The sequence below is a fragment of the Dipteris shenzhenensis genome, chromosome 7 (assembly GCF_047967505.1).
Source record: "Dipteris shenzhenensis isolate YYH24624 ecotype China chromosome 7, Dip_SZ_1.0, whole genome shotgun sequence".
Classification (NCBI taxonomy): domain Eukaryota; kingdom Viridiplantae; phylum Streptophyta; class Polypodiopsida; order Gleicheniales; family Dipteridaceae; genus Dipteris; species Dipteris shenzhenensis.
The window spans coordinates 39,656,268-39,676,156 of record NC_141602.1 but is presented as its reverse complement, the minus strand read 5'-3'; the positions used below and the strand labels follow the sequence as shown (position 1 = coordinate 39,676,156).

Here is a 19,889-nt window from a genome sequence, read left to right as displayed (position 1 = left end):
AGAGACATACATACGTACATACATAACTGCCCGTCTGTCTGCAAATGAAATGCGCGCACACACTTTTTTTGGCCCAGCAAGGGTCCTCAGGGATGAACTTGTGCTAATCAGGTCGATCCCAAATTTTGCAATGCATTTGATCAAGTTGACTCGTTTATTTAGTATTTAATGTTATGATTAGTGATAGTTTAGGCCATTGTCATGAGTTTTAGGTTCGAGGCTTTCACTCTTTGTGGAGATCCTAAACGACTTTGTCACTTTGTGTGGATTAAGTTTTTGGCCTACATGAGGGGTAGTGAATTATTTTGTCATTTACCTTGTAGGATACCACCTTTAATAAAAGCATGTGATATTATTTAAATGAGGATCTCTTGCTAAAATGGCCACGTCTCCACTCATATTTAATGCTCCATCCCCTCTTTCATCTCTTTTCTCTCCTCTCTTTTCACTCATCTACCTTTCCCCATATCCATCTTCACTTGCATTTTTCTCTTTCCCTTTCCTTCCAATTTATGCCTTTCCTTTCCTTTGCAAAAGTCTCCTCATAGTCGATTGTTGGCCACTGAGCATAGCCCTTTGCCACAAGTCTAGCCTTGTGCTTGTCAATGGAACATCTGAAGTTAACCAATAATCGACCAATCCTCCAAGTAACTGGCCACATCCAACCCCTCCTCTTACATCGAGCCCCTACTCTTACATTCATCTTATATATCCAGCCCTACATCCAGCCTTGGCAAAGCCCCCCAACTACTAGCAGAAAACCAAGGAAAGAAGAGAAGAGAAAACTACCATCATCGGGCAAGCACACCCACAATAATCGCCCTCGCTCCCTATGGTATAGATAGGAGATGAACATAATTCTAATAGGACGCAGGCTGGAGGAGCAACTATGCATTTGAGAATGACTGCATGAAAGTAGATATATGGTATTGGCACTTGAAGGGACATCAATTTGGCACCCCGACCGTTTCCCCCCGCTCCCTCAGCCCTCTCCCCCACCCTCTACCCCCACCCTTTCCCCCCCACCCTCACCCCTTCTCTCCGCCACCCCAGCCCCTAACCCCGCCCCCTACCTCCGCCTCATACTTCAGCCCCTTCAGCCCCTACCTCCTCCCCCCTCCCCCGGCTCCCCCTTCCCCTCCTCCCTCCTCTCCTCTCCTACCCCTTCAGCCCCTCTGCCTCTCCCGTCCCCTCCTCCTTCATCCCCTCTCGTACTTTCCATCCCACCCCCCCCAAAACTTCTCCTTTTCAGCCCCCCCCCCCCCCCAACGGGGATCCCTCCCCGTTGACAAGGGATCCTAAGGGTCACGGCCACCCTTGGATCCAACATCATCAATGGCCCCTAATCGTGCCACGGCGGATCGCGAGGATTCTATCCTAGAGGCACCGCGAAGATTAAAGCTAGACGCATGGCGCATCGAACAGCGAACCTGCCAATCGGATGGCCTAAGAACTCACCTAGTTGGCACAAAGGATCCAATCACCCACGGGCGATGATGGTGTGCCTTAAAGGCTTGGATGACATGGCCCTAGGCCTCAGAGGTACCCAGTACACGTGGCAGTACGCGTGGAGGACTGTGGGCAGACAACTAACTGCGTGGCAAGTCGCCGAGCAACATGGCATGGCGACAAAAGACGGAGGAAAGCCACCTAGGCACTCTGACAGTGGGAACGTGGACGGCGCACGCAGCCACATCGCGAATCACGCACTAGAGGATCTTAGTGGACCGCAACTCCAGTGGCGGCGGGTCCCGAGGTGGATCTGGTGGCAGATCAGCACATGTGTCGCGATGCCACTCTACCACGGACCACGAGGTGCCACAACAGCAACAACGACAGACGAGTGGATGGAGCGCCCGAGTAAAGCGCGCCAACAAGGCGGCTAACGGTCGCAACGACCGTGGACTACCAACCGCAAACCGACACTTGGGATCCATCCAACGGATCGACGCGGGCATTGGACGGCTACGGAGCGTCGTCTCCGACCATAAGAGATACACTTGCGACGTAGTGCAAGTCGACAAGTTGGAGCCGGGAGAGTGCGAGTGCCACAGCGAACCAGCAAGAGCGCGTCAAGAAATGGAGATCGAGTCTGTGAGGCGAGAGGCTTCATGGAGTCGCTGGTCTACGAGTCCAATAAGGAGGAGAGTAGTGTAGGATCTCGTTGGCCTTCGAGTTTGTAATGTTGCATCTCGCAACAGAGTCATGAGGTCCTATGAATACGAACTTCTTCGTCTCTTTATCTACGAGTATGCTGTGTTTAACTGTGTGCTTAGTGTGAGTTCTTTGCAAGCATTTGTGTTAGAGTAGGAAGCGACTCGTGAGTCTTCGTGAGAGTTAGATGTCGAGGTCCGTTTGCGTATCCATGGCTTTCAAGCTCGTAAAACGTGAACCCCCACCCTCAATAATGTTATAAGCATAAAGATCACCTAGTTAGGGGAATAGTGGTCGAAGTTATCAAAATCGAGGTGCTTTGCGCGAGTCTCGGCCGGCAGGGTGACGAACTGAGGTCTTCGGACCGGGCATATAATATTGCCTCAGGGAAAGCTAACGGAAGGCAACCAAGGACGGTCAGCTCCCTTGGTTAGCCCTATGATTCCTCTGAGGGCATGTCCCGAGTTCGAGACCCGTTGGCCCCTTCTGCACGCAGAGAACCAAGGAATACTCCGAGGGTGACCTACCCTGACCCAACTAGAGCGGTGGGGAGTAACCCTTTTGGGGGTTTGGTTAGATAGTTCTAGTTAGGACGAGCGGGTAAGGTTATAAAGTTGTGGGGAGCTAACTAGGAACCAAGGCCCCATACCGGCTCTCACATGCTGAGGACGCAGAACTCAAGCGGCAGTTACAGGAATTGCTAGATGCCGGTTTCATACGCCCTTCCAAATCCCCGTATGGTGCTCCAGTATTGCTCGTCAAGAAGAAAGAAGGAGATTTGAGGCTCTGTGTAGATTATCGAGCCCTCAACAAGATCACGGCCAAAAACAGGTACCCCTTGCCCAACATGAGCAAATTATTCGATTCACTGGTCCATGCTAGATATTTCAGTAAGATTGATCTACGCTCAGGGTACCATCAAATCCGAATATGTTAAGAGGATGTAGAGAAAACGACCATGAGAACAAAATATGGCTCATATGATTGGCTTGTCTTGACCTTTGGCCGGACGAACGCGCCAGCCACCTTCTCGACGCTCATGACCGAGATTTTCTAAGATGTGCTAGACGACTACGTTGTCCTGTACCTGGACGACATCTTAATTTATTCCCAAACCTTAGAAGAACACATGAGCCATCTAAGCGAAGTCTTCGAACGGTTGCGCGCCAACAAGCTATACCTCAAGCCGAGTAAGTGTGATTTTGCCCACTCTACCATCTATTACCTAGGTTTCAAAGTCTCAGAGGGAAAAATCATGATGGACGAAGGAAAGATACGTGCCATAACCAAATGGCCAACGCCTAGAACTGTGCACAACATACGTTCATTCAATGGCTTAGCATCTTTTTATAGGTGTTTCATTGAGATGTACTCTGAAATCACAACTCCACTCACGCACCTAACCCGTAAGAGCACTACTTGGCGATGAAATGCTAAGCATGATAAAGCATTCGAAGATCTCAAAAGAGCCGTGAGCTCTGAGCCCATGTTGGTCCTCCCGGACTTCAGTCAACCATTCGAGGTCCAGACCGATGCTTCGGACCTTGCCATTGGAGGGGTGCTTTTGCAAAACGGGCACCCAGTGGCTTATGAGAGCCGCAAGCTCATCAATAGGGAGACCCGGTACCCGACCCACGACAAGGAGATGACGGCTGTGGTACACTGCCTTTGGACGTGGAAGCACTACTTGATGGGAAAACCGTTTACCATCTACACCGACAATGTTACCACATCGTACTTCGTGACCCAACCCAAGCTGAGTCTCAAAGCAAGCGAGATGGCAAGATTTTCTTGCCAATTTCGACTTTGAAATCAAATACAAACCTGGACATGAGAACACGGTAGCAAATGCCCTCTCGAGACGACCGTACCTATCTGCCATTCAAATCATCCAAGGGGCCACCCTCTTCGATGAGATCAAGAAAGGGTATGCTGAAGACGCATTGGCTCGACAGATTCTTTCTGAAGAAGGCAAGCGTGCCCATGTCGAGATCAAGGACGGTCTGATCTATTTCAAACAGAGGCGAATCTACGTGCCAGCAACCTGTGGATTACGAAGACGTCTGCTGCAGGAGCATCATGAGGCAGCATGGGCCGGGCACCCAGGTCAAGAACAAACCATGGGGCTGCTGAGCAGGAGTTTCTGGTGGCCACTCATGGAAAGAGACTGTGATTCCTTTGTGAGGACCTGTCAAATATGTGCTCAGGACAAGGTGGAGAGGAGGAGACCTGTAGGGTTACTTCAACCTCTGCCGATACCCGAACGACCTTGGGAGAGCGTCTCCCTCGACTTCATTACGTGCCTGCCAAATTCTGAAGGGTACACTCGCATTCTAGTCATGGTGTGCCGATTAACAAAATATGCTCATTTTATACCTTTTAAAGCGCCATGTGATGCTGAAGCGATGGCTAGGCTTTTCTTTAAGCACATTGTCAAGAACCACGGTCTGCCGAGGGAGATCGTGTCTGATCGGGACGGCCGGTTCACTAGAGCTTTCTGGCGAATGCTCTTTGCACTGTGTGGTACTACCTTAGAATTTAGCAGTGCGTACCATGCCCAGTCGGACGGCCAGACAAAGCGGGTGAACCAGTTGGCTGAGGATTACCTCAGACATTATGTTAAGGGTGATCAGGCGGATTGGTCCCTCTACCTCGACATAGTCGAATTCGCATATAATGCATGGCAGCACGCCTCAACGGGTTTTTCACCATTTGAGTTAGCCTATGGCTATCAACCATTAGCGCCAAGTGAAGCAGCGGTGGTTACCTCCAAGCATACGGGTGGAGTCTCGCCAACAGGCGGGTCATTTCATGAGTCATGGGTTCAGAGGCTAGCTAAGGCTAAAAGACGCTTAGAGAAGGCATAGAGGCGCATGAAGAAATGGTACGACGCCAATGACGCCCACAAGAGTACCAGGAGGGAGACTATGTCTATCTAAAGCTCGATCCGGATCAGTTTGAGTACCCCAACGAGATCACGCATCGCTTAGCTTGTAGATATGACGGGCCTTTTCGGATCACGTGACGGATCGCGTCACTGGCTTAAGAGCTCGCCCTCCCTGCTCAGTACCATGTACATCCCGTATTCCACGTATCTATGCTCAAGAGTTCCCATGAAGACCCGGATCCTAACAGACGGCAAAAGGTTCGTGAACCAGCAATGGTCGTCAACAAAGGCGAAGGAGAAGATCTGGAGCAGATCATCTAGCACCAAGATCGTCCAAACCAATTTCGACCTAACAGGATATACCTGTGTCAGTGGAGAGGCCAACCGGCATCTGCTAATTCATGGCGGGCGGAGCCATCGTTGTGGAGGTTCCGAGACGTGGTGGTCGCTTACAACCATGTCCATCCTTCCCGCGACGCAGGGGAGGAGGTAGAAATCTGAGAGGGGGTACATAACGAGGATCCCTCCCTATTGACAAGGGATCCTAACAGGTCACGGCCACCCTTGGATCCAACATCATCAACAGCCCCTAATCGTGCCACGATGGATCGGGAGGATTCTACCCTGGAGACACCGCGGAGATCAAAGCTAGACGCGTGGCGCATCGAACAGCGAACCGGCCAATCGAATGGCCCGAGAACTTACCTAGTTGGCACAAAGGATCCAATCACCCACGGGCAATGATGGCGTGCCTTAAAGGCTTGGATGACATGGCCCTAGGCCTCAGAGGTACCCGATACACGTGGCAGTACACGTAGAGGACTGCGGGCGGACAACTGACTACGTGGCAAGCCGTCGGGCAGCGTGGCATGGCGACAGAAGACGGAGGAAAGCCACCTAGGCACTCTGACACTGGGGACATGGACGGCACACGCAGCCACAGTGCGAATCACACGCCAGAGGATCTTAGTGAACCGCAACTCCAGTGGCGGTCCCGAGGTGGATCTGGTGGCAGATCAGCACATGTGAAGCGACACCACTTGACCACGGACCACGAGGTGCCACGACAGTAGAGGATCCCGCAACAGCTACAACGACAAACGAGTGGATGGAGCGCCCGGGTAAAGCGCACCAGCGAGGCAACTAACGATCGCAACGACTGTGGACTACCAACTGCGAACCAACACTTGGGATCCATCCAACGATGCAGGCATCGGACGGCTGCAGAGCGTCGTCCCCGACCATAAGAGATACACCCACAACGCAGTGCGGGTCGACAAGTTGGAGCCAGGAGAGTGCGAGTGCCACAGCGAACTAGCAAGAGCACGCCAAGCAATGTAGATCGAGTATGTGAAGCGAGAGGCTTCATGGAGTTGCAGGTCTGCGAGTCCAATAAGGAGGATAGTAGTGTAGGATCTCGTAGGCCTTCGGGTCTGTAACGTTGCATCTCGCAGCAGAGTCATGAGGTCCTGTGAATACGAACTTCTTCGTCTCTTTATCTACGGGTATGTTGTGTTTAACTGTGTGCTTGGTGTGAGTTCTGTGCAAGCATCTGTGTTAGAGTAGGAAGCGAGTCGTGAGTCTTCATGAGAGTTAGATGTCGAGGTCCGTCTGCGTATCCATGGCTTTCAAGCTCGTAAAACGTGAACCCCTACCCTCAATAATGTTATAAGCATAGAGATCACCTAGTTAGGGGAATAGTGGTCGAAGTTATCGAAATCGAGGTGCTCTGCGTGAGTCTCGGCCGGCAGGGTGATGAACTGAGGTCTTCGGACCGGGCATATAATATTGCCTCAGGGAAAGCTAACGGAAGGCAACCAAGGACGGTCAGCTCACTTGGTTAGCCCTATGATTCCTCCAAGGGCACGTCCTGAGTTCGAGACCTGTTGGCCCCTTCTGTGCGCAGAGAACCAAGGAATATTCTGAGGGTAACTTCCCCTGACCCGACTAGAGCAGTGAGGAGTAACCCTTTTGGGGGTTTGGTTAGATAGTTCTAGTTAGGATGAGCAGGTAAGGTTATAAAGTTGTGGGGAGCTAACTAGGTCAATATACAGAGTTGGGTTGGCGTTAGGTCGTTGGGCTTGTGAGGGAGAGTTTCTTGGTTTGAGCCCCGGTCAGGGTTTTACGCACGGACTATGCTGGCAGGCACAGGTGGCCTTCCCTGGAGAACCGGGCTATGGTAGCGCCCGTGATACCCTTTTGCCACGTGGAGGCCTCGGTGGGCAGTCTGCAGATCCAAAGCCAGCTATCTGAAGATCCACAGCCTTAGGCCATTTGGCGGGTCGGCCGAATCGGACGGCCCCAGTTCAAAGCACCAGATCGACGGACGCGTTTCAAAGAGATCATCTAACGGCCGAGGAGCTCTGACGCCTAGATCAACGGTGCAGGGCCATCTCTCCCACACTTAGCGTTTTGTAGTACCTTAGCCTAAGGCTCAACGGGCAGCCGAGTTCAAGGAGTCTGTCGCCCCTAGTCCAAGGTCGGCTTGAGCACCACGGAGAGAGAGCTCCATTGAACAGTTTGATCCTTAAGGGGAGCACACGGAGGAGAGTTTTTTTTTTTTTAAAGGTGATTCTCAGAGCCTCCGTGACACCCCCACACCCTGCCTTCTTCCTCTTCTAGCCTCTCTCTCCATCTCGCCCTCATCCTCTTCTTTATTCTAAGCAAATTTTCAATCGGACGGATCTCATTAGTGTTCAAGTCGGCATTTCCACCCCGAGTGACAATGGCTTTGCCTCCAGCCAATCCTCGCCTGCTTCTACCGGCCGCAAAAACCATCACCTTTTCAAAAGACGAGTTGGAGTAGCTCAAAAAAGATACAGAGCAGGAGAGCTTGACATCGCTCTTTGCTCACATCCATGGGTCCCACCCTTCCAGGTTACAGGCCAGGGACTAGATGCTCACCGCTCTACCTGGAGATCTCGCAAGGCACCTCACAGATGTTCGTCTGCTTGGGCAAGGTTTCTTCCAGATTGTTTTTGACTCCTCAGAGGTAGCATGTACAGTGCTTCAGGCTAGCTCGTTAGCACTCAGCTCCAAGAGGATTTTTTTGACCCCTCTCTCCTTGGGGTTTGATCATGTCAAGCAGGACAGCCGGACGACGTCACTCTTCATCAGATTTCCCGGCCTTCCTCAGGTGTACCATCGACTTTTACATTCCATTGGAGCCGCCTTTGGGATGGTGACCGAGATACCCCCTCTCCTTGGGATGTCTTCCTCAGCAACAGAGGCAATCTGGTCAGATGGGGTACCGCATGTTAGGTGACAAAATATGAAGAGGGGAGGGGAGAGGAGAAGAGTGGAGATGAGGAGAGAGGGCACAGCTAGAGAGCACAGCACAAATGACTAACTGTACACTAGATTTAGTTGAAAAAATAGAATATATACAAACCCTTTTAGGGTTAGGGTTAGTGGATCTAACCCTTTCCTTTATAGCACTCTATAAGATTAGTGCTATGCACATATGATCATGTGATGGTGCTATGCACACATGATCACATGATGTTGAGCATGAACTCTCAACACCTTCCCTCAAGATCAACATCATGAAGTAGGCCTTCCCACAAGATGATGATTCTAGGAATCGAAGAAGGACTGAGCATTACATTCCATCACACCCCTTTGATGGGAATGTCCTTCCTCTGCGTCAAACCAAGAGCTGGTTGGTGTTTCTCGAATAGCTCTTTACTGAGTGGTTTGGTAAAGATGTCTGCGACATTTTCTTTGCTATCACAATGCTGCAGTGTGATGTCACCAAGTAACACTCTTTCTCTTATGAAGTGCTCTCTGACATCAATGTGCTTTGTCTTGGAGTGATATACTGGATTTTTGGCCAATGCTTGAGCCGATTGATTATCACAGTATATTGTTGTTGGCTTTGACTCATCAAAATAATCTGTTTCTGACAATAGTCTTCTGAGCCATATAGCCTCACATGCACTTGTAGTGAGTGCCCTATATTCTGCTTCAGTTGAAGACAAAGAAACAGTTGGCTGTTTGTTTGACAAACATGATATAGCACCTTGACCAAGGAAAAATGCATATCCCTGTGTTAATTTCCTGGTCTCATGATCTCCGGCATGGTCACTGTCACAGTATCCATGCAACCGTGGGTGACTTCCTCTGTATTCTATCCCAAACTGTCTTGTACCTCTAATGTATCTCAAGACTCTTTTGGCTGCATTCCAATGAGACTATTTTGGATTTGCCATAAACTGTGCTAGTGAGCTTACTGCATAACAAATATCTGGCCGTGTGATTGTCAGATATATAAGAGATCCGATGAGTTGCATGTAGTATCTGTCATTGACTGTAGGCTTTTCTAAATCTGTAGTAAGTTTCAAACTCTGTTCCATGGGAGTGGCTGCAATCTTGCAATCTGCCATATGAAACTTCTTCAGGAGACTATCAACATACTTGAGCTGACTCATAAATGTGCTATCTGAATCTCTCCAGAACTCAGTTCCAAAACAATAGTGCATAAGTCTAAGATCTTTCATGTCGAACTCTGCAGATAAGTCTTGTTTCAATTTTCTGATGAAGCTATCCTTGCTTCCTGTCACAATCAGATCATCTACGTACAAAAGTGCAATAGTAATGTCTTCCCCTTGAACTTTGTAGTAGAGAGTATGATCTGCATTGAACTTCATGTACCCCAGATCAGAAAAATACTTGTCAATTCTGCTGTATCAACTTCTGGGTGCTTGCTTTAAGCCATAGAGACTTTTCTTGAGATGGCAAACTTTTTCTCCTTTCCTGGTTCAACATAACCTGCGGGTTGTTGCATGTAGACTTCCTCGTCTAGATAACCATTGAGAAATGCATTCTTGGCATCGAGCTGATACATATTCCATTTGCTGAGTGTCGCTAGTGATATCAAGAACCGTATGGAATCCATCTTTGCTACTGGAGCATAAGTCTCATCATAGTCTTGACCATATTGTTGTGCAAATCCTTTTGCAACTAATCTGGCTTTGTATCTCTGAATACTGCCATCTGGATTGTACTTCACTTTGTATACCCATTCGTTTGCTATGGCCTTCTTTCTTGGTGGAAGGTCGGATAATTCCCAAGTATTGTTCTTATACAAAGCATCCATTTCTTCATTCATAGCAGTTTGCCATTCTGGCTTGTCTACTGCATCTTCGAAGTACACTGGCTCTTCTGTAGCCATGATGGTAGTCATAAGAGCATAGTTGGTGGTTTCCACCCGAATTGCTTTGCCTTTCTGAGAATATGTCAATCTGGCTGGTGGTCTGCTTTCCATAGTGGACCGTCTGAGCTGCTGTGGCTCTGCTTGGGGTGTTGCTGGCAATTCTTGCTCTTCTTCATCAACCTGTTCTGTAGATGACTGTGAAGTCGATGCTTCTATCTCTTGTGTAGGTGAGGTTTTCCATTCTGATTCCTCATCAAAGATTACATCTCTGGAGATAATGACTTTGCAGTTGATGGGATCATATAATTTGTATGCTTTGCTTTCTTCACTGTAGCCAACCATGATGCATTTGCGTGACTTCGCATCCAATTTTCTGCGATGATCATCATGTATGTGGGCATATGCTATGCAACCAAATATGCGGAGATGCCCAATGCATGGCTTGTGTCCAGTGAATGCTTCATAAGGAGTCATACCCTGTATCGGTTCCGTAGGAAGCCGATTAAGCAAGTAGTTAGCTGTAGCTATTGCTTCTACCCAATACTGATTCGGAAGATGCTTTTCACTAAGCATTGCTCTAGCACTGTCTGCTAAAGTCCCATTCTTCCTTTCAGCTATTGCATTCTGCTGAGGAGTATCTGCACATGTGAATTGTCTTCATATGCCGTGATTTTTGCAAAAGTTCATGAATGCTGAAGACATGTATTCACCTCCTCTGTCTGATCTCATGACCTTGATCTTTCTACCTGTCTGGTTTTCTACCATGGCTTTGAATTCTTGAAATCTGAAAAACACTTCAGATTTCTCTTTCAGAAAGTAGACCCAACAATATCTGCTGTAGTCGTCGATGAAGGTCGAGTAATAAAGTGAACCATTGATGCTGCGGGTCTGGGCATAACCCCATACATCTGTATGAATCAAATCAAGAATACCTCGTGCACGAGAGGTACTTCTGACAAAGTTGGTTCGCTTTTGTTTGCCAAAGCAGCATGCTTCACAAACCTTTCCAAGAAACTGTAGCTTCGGAATCCCAATTGCCATATTCTGATTCCTTAGATCTAACAAGTACTTGAAGTTGACATGACCATATCTCTTGTGCCATTTTGCAGATAGTGGCATCTGTTGCATTTGAGCTGACATGGCATGCTTATCTGGTACTGTAGCGAGCATTCTGTATAAGCGTCCTTCCTTGACACCTTTTGCTACTAGCTGACATCTTTTAGATTTGTCTCTGATAGTGCATTCATCACCATCGAAGATGACTTTGTAGTTGTGTTCCGTCATTTGACCTATTGACCAAAGGTTCTTGCTGAGCTTCGGAACATAGAGCACATCTTTGACTAATCCTTTTGTACCAGTGAAATTGTTCATAGGGATAACACCTGTCCCTTGAACTGGATTCGGTGTATTGTCTGTTGTGTAGATGACATTCTTCTGACCTTCTAATGGTTTCATCTATGTGAACCATTCCTGATGATTTGTCATATGAGATGATGCACCGCTGTCAATGTACCAAGGATCCTGTTCCACTTGGTCGACTTGATAACTATAATCCTCTTTGGGATTGAAATCAGTGTCTAGGTGCATTGTATCAGTCTGATGCAATTCCTCACTTGCAAGAAAAATATTTCCATGTTCATTTGCAAAATGACTGTGACTAGAATGTCCACCACGATGATTTCCTCTTCCTCGGGAATTCCCTCAATTACGCTGGATTGACCGCCTTTGTCGTACTGCTTCTTGCGGCAATCTCTTTCATAGTGTCCAAACTTGTGACAATAGTTGCACTGAATGTTTGACACATTGGTGGATGCATTTCCTCGTCCTTGAAATCTTCCTCGGTTGGAATGATTTCCTCTTTGCTTATTGTGATGTTGCTGAGGATGATGCTGATGCTGATGCTGATTTTGACTTTGATTTTGTTGATGATGACCACTTTTCTGGTATGATCTACCTATGTTTCTGCCTTTGCCTCTGCTTCTGTCTGAAGCTGTGAATGCCTGATCATTAGAATGACCTTTACGTGCTTGAATTACCTGAGTCCTCAGTTCTTCACCAAGTAGAACTGACTGAAGTTCTTCCAGTGTTGGAATTCGCCGTTGGATGGCAATACTCTGGACTAGATTCTCGTATCCTTCTCCTAGTCCATTCAGGATTACTTGAACCATTTCTGCAGGATTCATAGTCTCTCCTGCTACAGCAAGTTGATTGTTGTAGTCTTTGATGCGGAGTACATAAGCATGACCGGTTTCATTGCTGTTGCGGAAACTCTGGTTGATCTGGTTTCTCAAGGTGAGAATCCTCGATGTGTTCTTGGACTCGTAGAGAGCTGCGGAACATATCCCATGCTTCTTTTGATGTCTTGACTGTGTTGAGCTGTCCTAGCATGACATCTTGCACATTCTGCTTGATCAGGTGATAGGCATACTTGTCTTTCTTATCCCATTCTGCTTGAGCTCGGGCAATGGCAGGATCTGCTACTGGTGCGGAAACTGTTTGTGTAGATGTAGATCCCGTTGCTGGTGCTGTAAGAACAGATGGAGTAGAGCTACTGGTGACTGGATCGGCCAATGGTCTAGGTGTAGACCCATCGACATACTCCCATTTGTCCTGAAGCACAAGAATGGTCTCCATTCGGTATTTCCATGTACCGTAATTGGAGTTGTCTAACTTAGCAGATGCCTCCAGATTGAGGTTGCTAGTCGACATGGTGCAAGAAATGTACTCAAAAAGTGTCCTGAAAATCTCTGTATGAATCAACTGCAAATACACTGAAGATGCCAAGTGAAATCTCTGTACCGTCAGTGAAGATAGAACTGCAGTATATAAAATCTGATCTGTGTTACAAGGCTTGTGGAAATGATGCCAAGAATAGCCAAGAGGCTTTACAAGGCTGAAATGATGTGCATGATGCCGTGAGATAGCCGAATAGGCTTTACAATGGTGGCATGTGTGTGTGAAATCAAATGCTATCTGCCCACTGAATCAATCTGCAATGCCTCTGAACTCTGAAGTCTACTCACTGAACTGATGAACGTAAGGTTTCAGGTAATGTAATGATGTGAAATCGGATGTGAGCGTATGGACTGACTCCGAGTAGGTACTAGTCGAGAATTTCGGGCATGGCTTAGATTGGCAACTTGGGGAATTCAAAGCATCCCCTCTATGGCGATCTAGTCTACTTTGATCTAGATCTAAACCAATCGTCGATCGATGAAAGAACAGCAAATAATTCCTTTTCTTTTGTTCTTTTTCAAAGCTGGGTCAGATGCGTCGATGTAGAGGCAAATATGTGTGAAGGAAGTGGTTTTGTCGACGAGGCTCAAATGTGAGTGTAACTTGCGTCGAAATGTGCGCGTGATGTAACGAGCGCGTCAAATTCTTCCTGGATCAAGAGATATGACTTGATCTAGGTGGAGGGGCAAAAGGAGTGCAAATGGTGCTCAATGATGATGTGTCACTGTGAGTCACATGCAGTGATGATGTGGCACTATGCCTAGCAAGAGGTGTGCCTGCGGAGCTCTGTGCTGAGGTGGCAGGAGTGTGCACATGCAATGTGTGCACAGTGTGCCTGGCAAGGGACTGTGCCTGCAGAGGGTCAGTGCTGACTGGACTGCTGAGGTGGCAGTGCTGAGGTGGCACTGATGATGTGGCAGAGGTGACGTGGCAGTGATGACGTGGACTGCTGACATGTCAGTGTTGGTGATGACGTGTCCTGCTGAGCTGGCAGGGGTGACGTGGCAGATAAGGTCTGACATGGTAGTTGGAGATAAACTGATGACGTGGCAGTCGGCTGCCGCGTGTCCTTTGGCTGACCACACCTCAATGTGTGGTGAGGTTGAGGATAAGGGATATCCTCCCTTGCTACCACGTGGCGCTAGGAGGGCGATCAGAATCTTTCAAAGATTCCGACAGAATCTATTGATTCTGTCGTCGTTTTCGTTGGAGACGACTATGGAGCTACTGGTGCATACGGGAGCCACTGTTCGCTGGCTGTGTGGCGCTAGAGCGTTGCGCTAGAGACATGTGCCTCAGAAGCTTGGCTTCGCTGTTGATCAATACACTGGCACTGGAGAGGCCATATGCCTTGGATGCCCGCCGTTAGTGGTTGCGCCTCGTATGGACAGCGGCACCTTTCCAACACTACGTCTCCAACAAGCGCTTCCAAGGGATAGCGCAGCTCTTTCAAGCCCAGTGCCGGCGACCACAAAACAATTCGAAGCAGTCTCAACGGAAGAGGAGCAGCACACTTCGACCTACCAACCACCGATGGACATTCATCACCTCCTTCAACTATGGCTTCGTGGAGAGCCGTTGAGGGAGCTCGTGCTGTGAAGCGTGCAGTTGCGGCTGCTCAGATGCTATGTAGGCTTATGTCACTTGTGTCGCTGCGTGTAGTAGAAGGCAGTGTGCAGAGCAGGCGTGGAAGCTGTGGGTAGAGCGGTCCCTGTTGAAGCTGCAGGGCTGCGGCTGACTAGTTGCTGGATAGGTCGTAGAGCTAGCTGCTAGGTTGCTGAGTCATAGGGACTTCGTTGTTGTTGGCGGCTAGGTACAGAGATAGTTGGAGAGGCGTAGGTCGCTGCTACAAATGGGAGGAGGTAGGATTCAGCCTTCGGTTTTGAAGAACAGAGTATGGCGCATACGAGTTGCTGAGGGCTGGAGTCGGGGGCTAGAGTCGGCTGCACTTGGTTCCTTGCTGTGCATGCGGCTAGCTATAGTGCTATAGCCATATGTGTCGGCTGAGAAGCAGGAGGTCGATATAGTCCCTTTGATAGACTCGATAGTCGATGTAGCCAAAGATTGTAGAAGTTTGTGGAAGAGCCGCCGTTGGAATTGTCTCAGCCTCAAATTCTCTGCAGGAAAGACAGTTCTCTTTCTCTCTTCTCACAATGGAAGTCCTCTCAATCAACGGAAGTCTCTCTCTCTCTCACATGGACGGAATTGTATGACAGAAATTCTATGAAAGTAGATGGGAGTCTCTCACCGGAAGTGAACTCTGACGGAGAACACTCAAGAGAACTCACAATCACTCAATCTCTCTCATAATGATCTCAATGCCTTAGCGGAAGGCAAGGGAGCTCTGATACCATGACAAAATATGAAGAGGGGAGAGGAGAAGAGTGGAGATGAGGAGAGAGGGCACAGCTAGAAAGCACAGCACAAATGACTAACTGTACACTAGATTTAGTTGAAAAAATAGAATATATACAAACCCTTTTAGGGTTAGGGTTAGGGGATCTAACCCTTTCCTTTATAGCACTCTATAAGGTTAGTGCTATGCACATATGATCACGTGATGGTGCTATGCACACATGATCACATGATGTTGAGCGTGAACTCTCAACATTAGGGTCATTGTCTCTGACCCTAACATCTCGGATGACCACATTATCCTTCAGCATCTAGATGGCTCCTTCAAACAGAGAGTGGAGATAGCAGGGAGACAGGATCAGTGTAGGATTTGCAAGACCCTTGGGCACTTTGCCAGAGATTGCCCAAGGAAAAGAAAGAAGAAAAGACCTAAAAGGTCCACAGGTGCGACCCACAGCTCCACCCGACCTGGACCTTGCTCACGACCAGCTCCTACCTCTCCCCGCGCTGTTAGACCTTCAACTTCACAGCCAGAACCGGCCTCTCGTCTTGGTACTTCTTCAGCGCAGGCAGGACTATCAGCATTATGTCCTGGTATTTCTTCAACACGGACAAGACAGTCAGCACGTCCTCTTTCAATCGTCCGCCGTTGGGTCCTTGCCAGAGTTGGGGAGCCAATTCCACCTCAGTCTACCACTGATGGCGCCGCAGACCCGTCACTTCAGAAAGGAGACATTCCTGTCCTGGTTCCTTGTGCATATAAGACTACTCCTGCCCCTCCGGGTGTTCATGTGCAGGAGCGCTCACCTAGGGAGATCCTTACTGTAGAGACCCGTGCCTTACTTGAGAACAACGCCAAAGTCGTGGCTGATGTCATGCAGTTTGCTGCTGAGGCCTTGCAGCACCCCCCTCCTTCTTGGTCTACACCTGACAGAGGTAAGGGGGTTATTGGTTCCACTCCTCCTTCCGCAAGGCTCCTTCGCACTCCTGCGCCAGAGGTACTTTCAAGGAATTCATTTTCAGTTCTGGCAAACTTGGCTGAGTTTGAGGCAGAGGAGTTTGTACCCTCTACACTCGGGGAGCACATCTTTCAGACATCCGTGGACAAAGTTTATCCCTCAGCAAGTGTGTGGGTATGCTATCCCCAGTTGACTTCCCTCTTCTTAATAGGAGGAACTTTTCGCAGGAGAGGGCTTTCTCCGCTACCAGATCGGGTAGGATCTTCCATCTGGCCTCTTTCTCTCACAAATGAGGATTGTCAGTTGGAAGGTTCAAGGCCTCGGGGGTGTACCTCACCGCTGCCTACGGCTGATTCGTAACCAACTTCATCCAGGTGTTACTGGGGGACCCATTGTGATCCAGGAACACAAATTGGATGTCAGGGATTGTGCCAAGTCGGGTAAGCTTCTCTCAGGCCATACTTTTTTGTCACCCGCCTTGGGCACCAAGGGAGGTACTTGCTTTTCTGTTTCTTCTTCTATACTCCCCTTGGTGGTTTGGACACGGGATCATAGTCCCTTCCAGAGCTCAGTGGATTATAATTTTGATTGGTGGGCATAAGGTTGGTCTTTTGAACCTTTATGCACCCAATTCTAGAGGGGATCGTGTTGTGTCCTTCTTTGGAAGGAACTACTCTCTTAGTCACATATTGCAGAGGCTTGGATTATAGGGGCCGATTTCAACATGGTTGAAATGCCCTCAGACAAAAGGGGTGGTAGGAAAGGTGGTATCCACTCCCTAGAGAGAGCAGCTTGGGATGCCTTCCTTTTTCAGTACAGTGGCACGGATGCTTGGCACGATGATGCTTTTCACACTCAGCCACATTCTCTCTTGTTTTCTTGGTCGAACAAGAGATTGCAGATGCCTATCCATGCACAAATTGACAGATTTTATGTGGATGATTGGGCTCTTGATTGAGGTAGTACTGTTAGCATTGCAGCTGGGGTGTCCACTTCGGATCATTTTCCAGTGATTCTGATGGTTTCAGATCCTCATGTGAGGGACCGCTCTGCCAGTGTTAGGATTCCAGATGCCTTTTATGCAGAGGAGGGCCTTACAGAGACAGTATTGAGAACCTAGGTATCTCAAATGCAGGATGGGCATCTTTTTTCGTCAGACTTAGCTACAGCCCTGCTAAATGACCACTCTAGCGTCATCTGTGGCCTGAGTGTCAAGATCTGCTGTAAGAAGGGAGGCATAGAAATCGGTGGCAACTTGCAAGACGGCATCTAGATGTGTCTGAAGAACTCCGCCCGAGTCAGCAAGATGTGAGACGCTCTCCCTACTATGTTTGGGGCCAAGAGTAGAGAAGAATTGCTTGTTGACCCTACATCCCATTTGAGTCCAAAATGACTCTCTGGCATGAAAGGCATACTCTGCTCTTTGATCTAAAAGTCACTACTGCTGGGCACTTGCTACAGCAAGGTGCTCATGAATCCAAGCATCTGTAGGCCTCTTCTGCTCCTCCCTCTGGAGGGCAGCCAACTGCTGACGGATACCTATCTCATGCCTGAGGATCTCACCCCTCCTGATACGAGCAACTGAAAGATAAAAGTCACTAATACCTGGGTTGGTGACTGGGGATATGAGTGTCTCACTTTATACAGCCTTCACAACGTAGAGTTCAGGACTACTCTCTTTGCCCTTCACAAGGGCAAGTGTCCTGGTTCAAATGGACTTACTCCCTTATTTTGTATTACTTTTTGGGATCAGATTGGGGATCATATTACTTTAGCCCTGCAGAGTGTTTGGGACTCGGGTGAGATGCCAGACTCACTTACGGAGGGCCTCATTCATTTGATTCCGAAAGGGAGTTGCAAGAATTTAGTATCTCAGTAGAGACCGATTACCTTGCTGGCTACCTTGTATAAAATCTTAGCTAAAGCTATCAGCCTTCACCTGCAGCCCTTTCTTCCATATCTTATCCATGATACGCAAACGGGATTTGTGCATGGCAGGAGCATCTTTGACAACATCTTCTCATTTTGGGAGGCTTCGGATTGGGCCATGCATAATGGCCACAGGCTGACTGTTCTACTCTTGGACTTTGAGAAAGCTTATGACAGGGTAGACTGGGGCTTTCTGAAGGGCACACTTACTCGCTTTGGTTTTTCAAATGCATGGATCAGAGGGGTGTCAGCCCTCTACAGATCAGCCCACAGCCAGGTTCTTATTGGTGGAGTCAGGGGGGACAAGTTTGAGATTACCAAATCAGTCCGCCGCCAAGGATGCCCCTTAGCCCCCTTTCTGTTCTTATTTATGGCTGAAGCTATGAGCTGTGACATTAGAGCTCAAGCTAGAATTGTAGGGCTTAGGCTTCCCTTGAGGCAGGAGGATGAGCCCTTAGACAGTGGTTGGCGGATGATACAACTGTTTTTTTGGATGCCACTCCACAGACATTGACTTCATTCACGACGGTGTTGGATTTTTTTTGCATTGCAGCAAGTGCACACATTAACTGGAACAAATCCAATGGCTTTTGGATCAGTGATGAGGACACTCCAGACTAGGGGAATGACATAGGGTTCACTTGGATTCAGAGGGGTGTTTCCAGTTTATTCTGTCAAGGTCGACTTTGGATGACCATGGCAGGCCACTTGGAGTGTCACATTATATGCAGTGATCTAGATGGGAGAGGGGACTTGCTTCTACAGTAGGCTTGGACCCACACATGAGGCTTGGAGATCTTCCCTCTATTTTCAATGGCTCGAGGAGACGGCCGATTGGGGTAACAGTGGCACTTGTCCGACGGCAAGCTACTATGAGGTGGTCACAGAGGACTACTCAATGCAATCGCTAGCAGCACTCCACCACGGGTTTATCTCTCATCGATGCCAGCCTCACCAAAGCCACTGTCTGCCAAGACCCTCCTGTCCATCCTTAGCCAGCTAGTGGACCTGGTCCCTCGGAAAACATGTAGAGAAGGTGCACAGCCAGTTTTTCCAGCCCTATGCTTCCGTCCCCTCAGTAGTGAGCCCTCCACAACATTTCCCCTGCTCACTGATATGATATAATATTAGGTGTTACAGAGTGGGCAATAAACACAAGATTGATAAAATGAAACACTTCAAAGATCCGAGAGTATACAAAAAAGACTCAATTCTATTTCTAGAAGACAATCTGACCTCCACGCATCCCTACGGGGCTTGTTGTGGAGGTATTACAAGCATAAACTGAGCAACACAGGTTTACAACTAGCATAAAGCAGTAGACTGCATAAAATGACAAACCCTAAGACAATCATATGAGTCAGAGAGTCGTAGACATGCAGGTTGACCAGCTAGACTCACCACACAGGCCTATAACTCCAGAGAGAAATCTGAGAGCAATTGAATGTGATTATATAGAGGTGCGCACTGAAGGCAACCGACTTGGGAAGCAAGAACACCACTGAGCTGAGAACTGCACCATGCTCCTGCCAACAAAGCTGAAATTCCATCCCTAAGGCCCGTCCTAGAAGACCCAAAGCCCTTTCATTTTTTCAATCCCAGGCCTGCATCTTCTCCAGCCCTTGGTTATTGGCTGGCTTCTTCTCAGTCCCTGACACAACCCCCCAAAGACCCTTATCCATGAAAAGGAGCCATACGAACAGTTGCCATGAAG

At 48.5% G+C, this 19,889-nt stretch overlaps 1 protein-coding gene across 3 annotated transcripts in view; it reads right to left on the bottom strand.

The window, feature by feature from the left end:
- Positions 1 to 19,889, bottom strand: part of LOC147900328 (flagellar radial spoke protein 4-like) — an 89,040-nt gene that overhangs the window by 66,526 nt on the left and 2,625 nt on the right. The window contains exon 1 of one of the 3 annotated variants that reach the window (XM_087377278.1): positions 5,405 to 5,539. The exons of the other annotated variants lie outside the window; for them this stretch is intronic. The gene's annotated coding sequence lies outside the window, so the exon portion shown is untranslated. Of the gene's footprint in view, positions 1 to 5,404; positions 5,540 to 19,889 lie in introns of those variants that run through there. 3 annotated transcript variants of the gene reach the window in all.